Raw genomic sequence first — 12,416 nt, 5'->3', positions numbered from 1 at the left:
TACCTTCTCTAAGTCTCAGTATCTACATCTATAAAACATGATTATAAGAGCACCTACCTTCCCAGGTTTGTTGTGAGGATTAAAGGAAATAATAGTTGTGAAGATCTCTGCAAATCATAGAGTTCTGTAAATGTTGGCTATTTTCAGATTCTTGAGGGTGAGGACTGTTTTATTTTTGTCCCAAGGGCCCAGTCTCTAGTATTCTTCCCAAATGTTTGGTAAATTTAACTACAGGCAAGGCCATCTAGTAGGAAGCAATGGGGGCAAAAGGGGGGGGGGGGAGAGGAGGGAGAAGAGAGAATATTCTGGTCTTTGCTTATAGCACAAGGATCCAATCATTGCTTAAGAACAGCCTAGGAAAATGATCCTTACAAGCCCTTGGTGTAGTTTGACTTGTCTTTGCTTCTCTTTTTATATTAGCACCCCTAGAAGGATTAATAAAAATGTTTTATGTCCGGGGCCAGCTTCAACGGCCTGGGGGAAACATCTGCGCAGCCCCAGAGGGCTCATTGCAGAAAGGGACTTGGCTTCTGGGTGGAGTGCTCAGCTTTTCAATTGTGAAGACAGAAGGAAAATTGTGTTTTTAAAAGACACCCTAGCCATGGGGAAAAGGAGCCGAGGAGGGTGGCTATGTGAGGCTGGCCCTGGGTGATCCTTCATTCTGTCAGATACAAGATGAGAATAGAGATAGCTTGAGAGAAAGTGGCGAGGCAGCCTGTGATAGAAAAGCAGGCCTCTGCTTGGCTGCTTCTGGTCACCCCCAAATGGTCCCCAAGGTGAGGACTTTTTTTTTCTGCCATATCAGTTTACAAATTCACATCTCATTTCCTGCCCTTCTTCAGTTTATATCTCCGGCTGCCTGAAAAAGCCACCGCATCTGGGATCACTTTCCCCCAGATGGGCTGGGTCCCATTTCATCCAGTTGAGGTCACTTTGGTCTCTTCTGATAGTATCGCTTCTAGCTCTCCATAGCACCCCTAACATGTCACTTGCCATCTGTTGTTCAGTCAACAAGTAGGCATGAAGTACTTATTCCATAAGTGGAGAAGCAGCCGCTGCCCTGAACAGCTTATATCCTCTAGAGGGAGATGTGTAGTAGCAAAATAATATACAAAATTGATCCTAGGTAATTGGGGTAATTGAGAAGAGACAGCCTGGTATAATGGACAGAGAGCTGGTCTTGCAGTCAAGAAAAACTGGGCTAAAGGACTGCCTTTGATACATACTGTCTTGGGATAGCTAGGTGGCACAGTTAATCCTGGAATCAGGAGGACCTGCATTCAAATCCGGCCTCAACACTTAACATTTACTAGTTGTGTGACCTTGGGCAAGTCACTTAGCTCCAACTGCCCTGCCTTCCCCCCTCCAAAAAGCAAAAATTAAATTAAAAAAAGATATATACTGTGTATGTGACCTGGGGGAAGTCACTTAATAGTGGCCCCAGAAAATTAAGTGGCATGCCTGTATTAGGAGAGTAGCTTTTCTCACTGGAAGTTCCCTATACTAATGAAATGGAGGAAGTAGGGACTGACAACTGATGGGTACCAACCCTAGTAGGCATCTCTACATTCTGAGAAGGTTTTCTGCCTCCAACGGTTGAGCATGGATTCCACCATCACTGGAAATCTCCAAGCGAAGACCATATGACTATTTGCCAATGATATTGTGGAGAGGATTCCTGTTTAGGGTCAGATTAGGTTTGATGGCTCAGTCCCCTTAGAGTCGACAGATTCTATCATTCTGTGATCTTTAAGTAACTTTTCCAGACTCCCCAAAACCACACAGTCCATCTGAAAGAAGGCTCAGAGCAAAGCTGCCTATTATGAATTCTACTGGGATGGAAATGCATGGCATCACTGTCGTCTTTTCATTTACCAATCCAGAAATTCTCCTTTTAAAGAATTATCCCATTGTCCAACATGACTTATTCCTGATGAACCCTTGCCCCTTGTTTCCAGGGATTCACTATCCAATGTGTTTACACCAGGGAGTTCTCAATCCAGCTTTCATTGTTTTTTTCAGTATTCATCTGACACACAGTCAACAGGCCTTTCCATAGTCCACTTGCTTTGGGAGAAAATGCCTACTCTGCTGCTAGCTACCTAAAGGTCCCTGATTTTTATTTTAATACCTCCATCAGGCATGTCCCTAGACTTCCTCAGTGCATATTCCAGAAATCCAGCTTGGGGGACTTGCTGATTTGAAAAATTTCTCCTGTTTTGTCAACAGAGATTTCAACTCTGTCTTTTATATTTCTTAACCTTTGTAAGTTATTAATTCTTTAAGTTCTTTAGAGACAAGAGGAAAGAGAAAAATCATATCCGTACTTCAGTTACTTTCCAGGTTTCAATAAAATCTGGCCTTGGGGCAGCTAGGTGGCACAGTGAATAGAGTACCAGCCCTGGAGTCAGGAGGACCTAAGCTCAAATGCAGCCTCAGACACTTAACACTTACTAGCTATGTGACCTTGGGCAAGTCACTTAACCCCAGTTGCCCTGCCTTCCCCCCTCCAAAAAAAAAAAGCAAAAAAAAATAATATCTGCCCTCTCTTCACTTATTATCAAGTTTTTTTTTCAAATATCTTATTGCCCAATTATGCTTTCTAAAGCCCTTCATATTGTCTTCATTATTTTTTTGTTGGAATTCACTTGCCAGTTTTGTCTCTTTTGTCAACCTTCCCTTGATGGGCTTTATTCCCCCTCCTTATCTCCATTTCCAGGACAGAACTCCTTGATCAATCCCCACACTTCCTATCTGGCTCAAGCCCCCAAGCATTTTCCAAGAAAAACAGCAATATGTTTATGGGCTTCATTTTTTTTTTGTTAATTTAGCACCAGAAGAAGAGAAAATGGAGCAGATGCTTTCGAGTCATGGCTGCCCTTCCTGCCTGGTTTGATATTGAGCATGACTGTATATCGATCAGCGTGAAGTTGGGACCAAAAAAGAGTGTGTTCTCCTTAGCATTTTACTTAACTTGAATGTATCTTAAGTAAATTTAGAAAAAAAGATTTCCTTCCTTAGCTTTGGTTCCAGAGAAACACAGTGTTGACAGGATGATGGTATGCCCCACTGTACTCCTACAGAAACTTTTCCATAAGAAGATTAAATCAATAGCTATTCAATTCACTTTTTTTTAGATATCACATGTTACCCAGGATCCCACCTTTAGGAGCTTTTCACTCCCTCCACCATCAATTCATTGTTTGGCTAGTGTTGCCCCCACCAAAATAAGTCTTTTTTTCCCCCTTTTTGGAGGGGAGAAGGCAGGGCAATTGGGGTTAAGTGACTTGCCCAAGGTCACATGGCTCATAAGTGTTAAGTGTCTGAGGCCAGATTTGAACTCAGGTACTCCTGACTCCAGGGTTGATGCTCAATTCACTGCACCACCTAGCTGCCCCCAAAATAAGTCTTTAGAAAAATCTTAAAACCCAGCTCAAATCTACCTCATGTCTACATGGCTAGAAAGGCAGTCTCCTTTCTAGAGAGACTGTTCTGCCCCAATTCTGGACAATGATTTGGAATTATGTTTTTAAAAAAGACCCAGAAATCATATTAGCAAGCATATATCCCAAGGAGTTCAAAGAGAGAAAGAGAAGTCCTAGAAGAAGAAGAAACAAGTATTCATAGCAGCACTTTTGTGGTAAAAAAAAAGAATTGTAAACAAGACAGGCAGCCATCAGCTAGTGAATGACTAAATATACTGTAGTATACAGGTACAATGTGATATTGGGCTCTGTAAGAAATGATCAAGTATGAAGAATTCGGAAGCATGGGAAACGTATAAGCTGCTACAGAGAAAAGCAAATAGAATCAGGAAAACTGTGTAAATCTATAGAATAGAATGCTACACATAATATTGTCTCATATGTATCTATTACATATCAAAAACAATGCAATAAATGAAAAGAACAAAAACACCATAATGGAAAATTGTGTAATTGTAATGAACAAACAATACCATAAATGAGATGAAAAAATGATTCTCCTGCCCTCCTTTGAAAAAGGTGGGTACCATGCTGTGGGTATGGAACATTGTATGTTCTGTTAGATTCCATTGATGTGTTCCTTAGTTTTGCTGAAATGTTTTTTCATTTCTTTCTTTTTGACCATTTGGTACAAGAGATGACTCAGTAGGTAAGGGAGGAGGAAGAAACAGAATAAGAAATGAAAGTGATATAAAAGCAAAAGCTATGAATAAAAATTGACAAGTAAAAATAAATTAAGAAACTGGAACTATCCATATCTCCCTTCTCTCTCCAGAAGGCTGATTCTAGAACTTTCAAACATGGGGCTCCTAGACAGGCAACTCCCAAAGTTTGTGCTATCTGGCAAATCCCCTTTCCCTTGCTTGTAAGCTAACTTTTGGACTATTCTGCCCAGAAACTGCTCCTTCCTCCATCTAGGATTTGGGGTTCAGAAATTTCTACCACTCCAACCACTGGTTCCCCCTTCTACAACTGATGTGCTTGAGAATGTGTGCCTCTCTTCACTGACTTTCCTATGACAGGTCTAGACATTCAGAGTTCAGGAACTCAGTGTTATTTGAGAGGTCTTAACATTTTACCTGACTCCAGTGATTTCTGCTTTCCCTTTCCCAAAGAGGTTGCCATCTCTTGGGCTAAGGAAGGGTTGGTAATTAGGGAACTATGATATCTCACAGGTACAAAGGCTACCACCACCACCTCACTGCTGGACCAAAATCTACTCTCAGGATTCTCACTTGACCTCAGCAAGAGGGACTAAGACAAAGCAGTGAAGACCCAAGTCTGCAACTGAAAACTGCCTTTTAAAGGTCAACACAATGGAAAGTTCCTCTCACAATCTTCCATTCTACAAAGACCTGAGTCAATTAATTCATCTGTAATCACTGTTGTTGGAGTTTGATCAGGTAACTCCACTGGTAAACCTTCACATTGAGACTCTTTCTCAAGGCGGGGTCAATAAATGTGTGAAAAGACAGTCAAAAGTCCCAAACAAAAGATCACTACCCTAACTCATCATATTAGTCAAGGACATGACTGAAAATGACTGAATAAGAAGCATCATTAATAGGTGAAGCTATGGTCATTTATTATGGGGGAAAATCCATAGGTCTACTTACAAAGTTTTACAGGAGTCTTAAAGGTTATCTGGTCCAACTTCATTCTTTTAAAGATGAGAAAAGCAAGATCCCAAAGGGAATATGACTTTCTCTGAAAACAACAGTTTTGCCCAGAGTCCCAATTCAAACCCAAGTTTTTCTATCTGCTAGACCAATGGTCATTCTTATGCACTGGGCTGCCATGTTTGGACCTGTATGCCTTCACTTTGATTAATTTTAAGTATCCAGGATTGTGCTTGTTTACCATCTTCCATTGCTAGAATTTATTCCAGCCTCTAATAATGAAGTGGTCCTTCCCCGAGTCAACACATCTAAATGTATCATCCTTGATTCCATCTCCTATCTCTTCCAAGTGATTACCCCTTCTTCACCCCCTTTCTTTACCATCCTAACTGACCAACCTCTCCCTATATTCCTCTGCCTTTCCTGCTGCCTTACAATCTGCACAAGAATGCCCCATCCTTACCAATCCTCCTATCTCTTTAAGCTTTTGTCCCCTTCTCCATCCAATTCTAAGAAAAAAGGCTGTTTAAACTCCTTGTCTTCTCTTCTCACTCAAATTACAATTTAACGTCTGACTTCATCACTCAACAGAAGCTGCTCTTTCCAGAGTTACCAACAATCCCTTCATTGCCAAATCTTTTCTCAGTCCTTGTATTTCTTAACCACCCTGCTGCCCTGGATGCTACAGATCACCTTCACCACCTGGGTGCTCGCTGTCCTTGGCCACAACTATCTCCTGTGTCTTCTCTCACCTATCAGATGGCTCCTTCTCCGTTTCCTTTGCTGGTTTATTATCCATATTGGCCCACCCGCAAGTGGCGATGCTCTATCTACAAGATTCTACCCTGGTGCCTTTTCTTTTCTCACTGCGTTGTCTCGCTTGGTGATCTCATTGGTTCTTTTGAGTTTAATTATAATGTCTAGGTAGATGACTCATAGGTCATCCATCCCCATCTTTCTCCAGAGGTCCAGCTCCACATTACTATCTATCTATTAGATGTTTCAAACCGGATTTCCCAGAAATATCTCAGACTCAACATAGCCAAGATAAAGCTTATTATCTTTCCTCCCGTCGTCCAAACTTTACACCATCATCTCTCAGCTCTCCCAAATTCACAACCTTGGGTGCCCCAAGGAAGCAGATGCCGAGCCATATCATTTCTACTTCCATATCCCTCACAACCAACCCATCTCACTATTCACATAAACCCCACCCTAGCACAGGCTCTTAATTTAGACTATTCCAGTGGCCTCCTAATTGGCCCCCTAGTTCTAAGTCTGTCCACACTCAAACTTTCCCTTCACCATTGCTGCTAAAGTGATATTCCTTAAATACAGATAGGACCATGTCACTCCCATACTTAATAAACTCCAGTGGTTCCTTGTTGTCTCTGTGATAAAATATGAACCCCTCTGGTCAACTTTCAAAGTCCTTTATGACCTTATCCCAAATGGCCCTTCTAGCCTCAATGTACGTTTCTCCCCTTTCTACCCTCAGTGGGTCAGCCAAACTGGCCTTCTTGCTGTTCTCCACCCATAGTGCCCCATCTCCAGGTTTATACCTGGAATACATTTCCTCCTCTCCTCTACCTCAAAGAATCCTTGATTTCCTTTAAGACACAGATCAAGTACCACCTTCTAATCTGTATGCCTTCTCCCCCTACTGCTAGCATCCTCTCTCATTAAACTATCTTGTACTAATTTATACATCTTTACATATGCAATCTCTCCCCTGGAAAGTAATCTCCTTGAGGTCATTTTAATCTTTGTAATCCCATCACACAACACCTTGTGGACCCTTAATAAACCCTTGTTTATTGATTGATAAGATCAGAGAATGTGTCGCTTCTGTGAGAAGGCCCTCCCCACATCTCTCCTGTTTCCAGCTGTACCTGGCTCTTCATGACCCCATTTGGGGTCTTCTTGGCAGAAACACTGGACAGGTTTGTCATTGCCTTCTCCAGCACATTTCACAGATGAGGAAACTGAGGCAAAGAGGGTCAAGTGACTTACCCAGGATCATACAGTGTTGGAGCCTGCATTTGAACTCAGGAAGATGAGTCTTCCTGACCCCAGGCCCAATACTCTATCCACTTAGGACAACATTACCGGTTCCTTTTGCCATCTAACATTTGGGGTTGCTCAGCCACTTTCTTTATTTGGACCTGGAGTAATAGGGAAAGGATGTCTGGTGATTTGGAGAAGAAAGTTCGCTTTGGAGGTCATACTTTTGTTAACTTCCTCATCTCAGGAATTGCTATGAATAGGTCTGTTCTGGTAGGTTTGTTAATCTCATCAGATTAATATCCAGGTGGAGCTGGAGGTCTCCAAGGTAGGGGAAGGTCTAACACCTAAGGACTTATCTTCTTGTTGAACAAGATACAGACCCTCCCTCTGCCTTTACACAATCTTGCAGCTCTCTCTCTTTTTCCTAAGGCTACTCCTTCTTCTGGAGAGTTATTTTCCCCAAATTCACAGCGCACAGGTTTTCTCTGTCGGCAGCTAAGTGGAGCAGTAACTCCAGTGCTGGGCCTAGAGTCAAAAAGTCCCGAGTTCAAATCCATCCTCACATTGTTCTGTGACCTCATTCCCTACTTGGCTGCACTAGTTTGGCGCTTCTCTGATTTTTCTACTCTGTCTGCTCCCCTTTTCAACTTCCTTTGAGTGTTCTTTCACTCATTAAATTGTAAGCTCCCTTGTGGATAAAGTGCTGGGACTAGAGTCAGGAAGACATGAATTCAAATCCAGCTGCAGACATTTACTAGATGTGTGACCCTGGGCAAGTCACTTAACCTCTATTTGCCTCAGTTTACTCATCTGTAAAATGGAGATTATAAGAGACTCTACCTCCCAAAGTTGATGGATTAAATGAACTAATAATTGTAAAGAGCCAGTAAATACTAGATCAATGTTAGATGTTATTACTATTACAGGTCAGGGATGGTCATTCTCTTCGATTTTTAGTATTGTACCTAGCACATAGTATGTTCTTAGCAAATGTTTGATTGATTGACATTGACTGACCCTAGGAAAGTCAATTAACCCATATCTGCTTTAGTTTCCTTGTCTGCCATGGGGATTCAACGGATCAAAGGAGATATTTATAATGAGCTTTACAAATCTTAATGCACTGAATAAATGTTGCATTATTATACTCTTACAGTACCCCATCCCACCTGCTATGTAGTTATCTCTACCCCTTAAAATGACTAACCTATGTATCCTGAGCACATCTGTAGTCCAGAAGGACCCTGAGGGCAAGGACTGCTTTTGTCTTTCTCTATGTGCTTGCAGGGAAGGTTTGCAGAGCTGATCTGAGCTCTGCCATTGAGCTGCCCAGCAAAAACTACTAACTGATGCCTTCTTGTGCACCAAGTCGGAGCAGATACTAAGGAAAGTGAGGATGAAGGAAACGTGTGTTTCCTTCTCTTGAGGCATTTGCAGACTTGTTAACCAGAGCTGACATTTATTGCAGCCCTTAGGGTTTGCAAAGCTATTTAGCTACATTAGCTCAAACATACTTTATGGCAGGTCTTTACCTCTATTATTTCATTTGAGTCTCAACAGCACCGGGGTGATAACATGCCCGTTTTAAAGTGGGGAAGTTGAGTCTCTTGGAGGCCAAATGACTTGTCCATAGTCACAGAGCTCCTAGAAAATCAAAGAAGGGATTTAAATGCAATTCCTTCTGACTCAAAGACCAGCATTTCCCCCCCAATATATTACTCTGGTCTCTATACTATCCTGGTTGGAAATAATAAGAACTCATTTCAAAATTTATAAAGCACATTACTCCTAGTAACCCTGTGAGGTAAGAAACTAAAGTATTATTATATCCATTTTTTAAATGGAGAAAATGATTTAGTGAGGTTGTTTGCCTATTTTCACATAATAGTGTTAGAGGAAGAATCCAGACCCTGGTCTTCTCACACCAAATCCATGCCATTCGACTACATATATGAAATTATTACAGCAGCTCGTTTTTTAACCAGGTCCCTAGAACCTGGTTTTAGATTCATATCTTCAATTGATGCTCTGAGCTCCCATTCCCCATAATTTTCTCCCCCATCATTAGCCCTTGTATTCATCATATGATATCACATTGTGGTGGGGAGAAGGAAGGAAAAGGAGAGGAAGATAGAGAGACAGAGACAGAGAAATTAACTTAAGATGTATACCCAGGGCAAAATCAGAAAAGTACATTAACAGCAAACGCTCAATCCCCATATCCCAAACCAAACTTCGCAACCCCCTGGGGACAAAAAGGCTGAATCTAGCTCCATACTTGGCTCCATGGCTAATCGAAACCCTAAGCTGCTATCTGCCAAGTGCCCACTGTAGAGGCATGGGAGATGCTAGGTTAATAACTTGACCTTCACAACCACAAAAGACATTAAAATCTTGATGTCTGCGTGGCTGTTGCTGCAAGCCATGGGAATGCTGAGATCCAGGAATCAGCCTGCCACTGAAATGCTGCATCTTGAAGAATCAGCAGCTATTCCAGCAGCAATGCTCCCAGAAGGGTAACAGACTGCCCAGGATGGGCTACTTGTGAACCCATTGAGTCTAAAGTCTGGCCTCCTAGTAGAGAGGGGAAACCTCAGTAGCTATGAACCATGACTGGATGAATCTTCCTGTGGCTATTTTCTTCCCCATTTTCTTTTCTTCCCTACTGGGTTTATTTTTTCTTTTTTAAACTCTGCAGTAGATGCATTCCTCTCATGCTTGACCATGCATCATCTCCTGGAATGAGCAGAGGCTCTTTGCTTCCAAAGACCTCTGGAGAGGCTTTCTTTGTGGGATATTAAGGAATTTAATAAATCACAAAATATTAATGTTTAATAGTATTTACATTTTAAATAATAATAAAACACTAAATCTATTGGCCAAGTTGACTAAATATTTAATTTAATGTCATTTATTAAGCACCTAACATGTACCGGGTGCTGTACATACAAAGACTCGTTTGTCCCTGTCCTCAAGCACCCTATGTTCTCCTATACTAGACTGCCATGGTCTGAGACAGCAGTTCCTCACTTTGGTGAGTTATAAAATCCAGTCTTAGCTTTGTTCACCACATTCTATTTTTAGGGTTTTTTCTGGTCTCTGATAAGGCACACAACACAGAAAAGTGTTTGTTCACCAAAAGTTTTGTCACTGTTAAAAGAGTAGGTCCAAGACAGAGTTCAAGTTGAAAAGGTATTTCCTAAAGATGAATAAATGATTCAAGCATTTAGTAAGTACTTACTATGTGCCAAGGACTAGAGATACAAATAGAAAGGTGAAACAGCCTCTGCTCTTAAGAGACTCACATGTGAATGGGGAAAATAATGCATAATGAAGATTTCAGCTGCTAGGCAGATGGAAGTCCCATGGTCCTCAGGTTGCAGGGACAAAGCAGAATAGCACCTTCTGCAATGTGATTTCCACTAATAAAATTATATCAATTTCTGATGTTGAGCACTTGACATCTCCAAAGACTTAGGTGACAAGAACTCTCTGGGTCTTCAGGAGCTGTGGCTGGAGCCCTTGATGGAGCAGTTACCAGCCATACTCCACAGGGGTGACGGCTGAGGGTACTGGGCTAGAAGCATAGTTCCTCCAAAGGCTCTCGGGTTCAGGGTCCAAGGCTGAATCCATCAAGTCTTGAGGGGAGATGATCGTGGTCAAGGTGGTGGTGGTAGTGATTTGATTTGCCTAGAGCATGCTTCCTCTTTTCTCTCTGCTTCAGTTAGACTGGTGTGGTAGCTGGTTGGCAGCTGGTGGGGATGGTTGGCCCCTTCTCCAGAGGATAGCTGTGAAGGATGGGCTGGAAATAGGACATGTGGTCTGGAGGGAAAAGGGAAGCTGCTACTCCAGGATCCCTGAGCCTATCTAGATGGTGAGGGTCTTCTGGGTGTTTCTGTTTGCAGTGACATTACACTGATTGCATAAAGTTCTGAAACATAGAAGACTCCCCTTGGAAAAGATCTACACCTACTCAAGAGTTTGCCATAACTGTCCACATGGGAAAAACCAAATGGATGAAAACGACCTACTGTCCTGACAATGATACATAGGTAAGTGAGCACCATCAGAAGATATGTCTTGGACAGATACTGCACACAGTGAGCTGGGTCCAGGATTGAAGAGACAGAAGAAATCAGAGTGGATAGAGCCTAGATTCCAATCAAACCTGTTGGTGAGTTAGGGAGGAGTCTACCTCAACCATATGAAGATTTCCTCCTGTGGAATGGGCACAATTTGTTCCAGCAGCCATGAAAAGTAGCCAACACAGGTACTGTGGAGCACTTAGAGCTTGGCTAGACACTGGACACCAAGGTCATCCACCACATCCCAAGCCATTGACAGTCATTTTGATTTTTGTCTTGTCACTGGACTCCAATGACTCTAGAAGAGAGAATGAGGCCAATGACTTCAAGCAACGCTGTCTCACTTAAATCCAATTCATGCACGAGTCAAGACATCACCTCAGATGTCATTAGGCCTCTTCAAAAATGAAGGATGAACAATTTGTTATAACAAGTAACTAAAAAATATGCATGCCCAACAAGTGGGAGATGGCTGAACAAATTGTGGTATGCAAGAATAATGGATTTTTATGTAATAAGGAAAGACAAATATGAAGAATTTTTTAAAAAAGGACTTTTAAGAAATGACACAGAGCAAAGAAAGCAGAGTCAAAACAATAATAAAGCCGGTGGTTACAGCAATGAAGGCAGTAATAACTCTGCAAGGTGACAAAAACTCAGATGAAACAAAATGGACAATGATGATCAATCAATAAGCATTTATTAAGTGCCTACTGTGTGCCAGACACTGTTGTATGCACTGGGAATACAAAAGGAGGCATAAGACAGCCCCTGTCCCTGAGGAGCTTGCCGTCTATTGGGAGAAACAACATGCAAACAAATGTATACTAAGCAAGTATATATACTAAAGAAATGTATACTAAGCAAGTCTATATACTAAAGAAATATATACTAAAGAAATTTATACTAAGCAAGTATATATACTAAAGAAATGTATACTAAGCAAGTCTATATACTAAAGAAATGTATACTAAGCAAGCATATATACTAAAGAAATGTATACTAAGCAAGCCTATATACTAAAGAAATGTATACTAAGCAAGTCTATATACTAAAGAAATGCATACTAAGCAAGCCTATATGCTAAAGAAATGTATACTAAGCAAGCCTATATACTAAAGAAATGTATACTAAGCAAGTCTATATACTAAAGAAATGTATACTAAGCAAGTCTATATACTAAAGAAATGTATACTAAGCAAGTCTATATACTAAAGAAA

The sequence above is a fragment of the Petaurus breviceps genome, unplaced genomic scaffold (genome assembly GCF_028583685.1).
Source record: "Petaurus breviceps papuanus isolate PSGF00001 unplaced genomic scaffold, PetGlider_PUasm1.0 174, whole genome shotgun sequence".
In the NCBI taxonomy this organism is placed as follows: domain Eukaryota; kingdom Metazoa; phylum Chordata; class Mammalia; order Diprotodontia; family Petauridae; genus Petaurus; species Petaurus breviceps.
This window is presented reverse-complemented; position numbering follows the sequence as displayed.